Source organism: Chiloscyllium plagiosum, unplaced genomic scaffold (genome assembly GCF_037043375.1).
Source record: "Chiloscyllium plagiosum isolate Xiang-an unplaced genomic scaffold, Cpla_swu_hap1 HiC_scaffold_51, whole genome shotgun sequence".
Lineage (NCBI taxonomy): Eukaryota > Metazoa > Chordata > Chondrichthyes > Orectolobiformes > Hemiscylliidae > Chiloscyllium > Chiloscyllium plagiosum.
In genome coordinates, this window is record NW_028270189.1 from 37,229,786 (window position 1) to 37,231,783 (window position 1,998).

At 44.2% G+C, this 1,998-nt stretch overlaps 1 non-coding gene across 1 annotated transcript; it reads left to right on the forward strand.

Moving 5' to 3' along the window:
- The first annotated feature begins 1,483 nt into the window (after positions 1-1,483).
- On the forward strand, positions 1,484-1,565 carry trnas-aga (transfer RNA serine (anticodon AGA)). Its single transcript has one exon. It is a non-coding gene; the product is annotated as a tRNA-Ser (tRNA).
- The last annotated feature ends 433 nt before the right edge of the window (positions 1,566-1,998 follow it).

Genomic DNA, 1,998 nt, shown 5'->3' on the forward strand with positions numbered 1-1,998 from the left:
GAAGGTGCCAAACGAATGGTCATTGGCAGCAAAAGTCCGGAAAGACCCTCATCGCTTGGTCAACTCGTCCCATCCACCCTCCAGAAAGAAAGGCAAACGCGCTTACTGCCTAACAAACAGAGTGCATTTTTTTGCAAATGGTCCATTAAAACTGGTGTCAGCTGCGGGAGCACATCAACAAAGCCGAGCACGGAAAAATACCCTACTATCGAACATGTCCCTGCTGAACAGATAACCGAAATTAATTGAACCATATTTGCCAAAATGTGTTCCTAATCTCTCCGAACGCTTCCTGTCTATGTACCCATTCGGGATGCCATTGCATTTGCCTTAAATGTGGCAAATCCTTCTGCACACACAAAAATGTCTGAGTGAACTCGCTGAGTTTCTGCATGACACCATGACCAAACTTTGGGCCAAAATTGGAAACTGCGACTAGAATAGACGGCTCTCTGATTAGCCGCAATGCACAAAGGGCGGAATGGCCTTTCCCCACTTTGTAAATCTTCGAAGACAAGTTGAAAATAATCTGCACGAAAATGTTTGTGTGAAGATTTACTTGTGAGGATTCGGTACTCTCAGCACCGTGGCCCGGATCGTATTCCCGCTCATGGAATGGTTGCATTGTTCAGCAAACGTATCGGTGCACCAGTACTTCTGCCGATTTTCCGATGCTGGAAGGTCCTTGGTTTTGTCCAAAACATTATGAAGGTTAACATAAAACGAATAGCTGCAGTAGCTGGAAATCTGAGCCAAAAACGAAACTTGTTTGCGGAACGCAGCAAGACTGGCAACAGAAACGTCGACTTTCCTGCTCCTCGGATGCTGCCTGACCTGCTGTGCTTTTCCAGCATCACTCTGATCTAAAATTAGGTTTCCAGCATCTGTAGTCCTCACTTTTACATCGTTCCTTCAGTGTCACTGGTTCCCAATGCAAGAACTCCATCTCCAGCGGTTTCATGTTTGTACCTCCACGCTGAGGAGTTGAAGCGTGAAGAAAAGTAACTCACCCCGTCCATCTCTGGGGTAATTAGGGACTGAAAATGAATCGTGTCACATTGAAATATATCGAGATGCGACTTAATGTTTGTCTTTTATTGGGAACCATCTCTTTCATTGTAACCATCAGGAAAGAACATTTCGTTCGCCAGAAAAAGAAATGAATATGTCACTATTTGTTTGCTTCAGGTCCAAGAATACTCAGATCAATAGCTCCCTTGCTTACCTCTGCTGGTCATGTTCGCAAAGATATCTAGCAAATTGCCAAGTGTGATTTTCCTTTCAATAAATAATTTTGACTCAGTTTGGCTGCAAATATCTTTTCCTACCTTTGTGCTTTTCTTCTTTTACATTGGTGTCTCGCACCTTACAAATGACAGCAAAGGTCTGAAAGGAGATTGAAGCATTTAGCTCATCAAGTCAACGAGAGCTTTCAATGAGATCACGGCTGATTTAGTCAATTCTCAACCCTCCTGCGCCGTCTGTAGTCATGGCCGAGTGGTTAAGGCGATGGATTAGAAATCCATTGGGGTTTTCCCACGTAGGTTCGAATCCTGCTGACTACGTAAGAATACTTTCCTGCTGGAATAATTTTCGCTCAAAGTTCCGAAAACCTATTTTGCAAACCAGGCCAGTAATTTGATTAGACTTGGGAAACTCGAGTTCTTCATCAGAAACGTTCCATATTTAAATCATTATCTCTGTTTCTCTTTCCAGATACATTGCTCGACACATCTGGTTTCTGCAGTTTTTATTGAACGTCCTAAGCAGAAGTGCTGCTTTTCATTAGATTCCTTTAATCCCTGTCCTCTGTTCTCTGACTCGGGTCAGTGGCAACACTTCCTCCTGCTCGTCAAAGTGCTCATTCCCCACCGCTCCCTCTCCGGTCATTACAAACAACCGCAGGAAATTGCCACTAAACCAACTTTGTTCCAAAGTGAAACTCACCAGCCTCGGGAATCTCTCCACCAAACGGGACTTCTCATCCCTGGACATGGT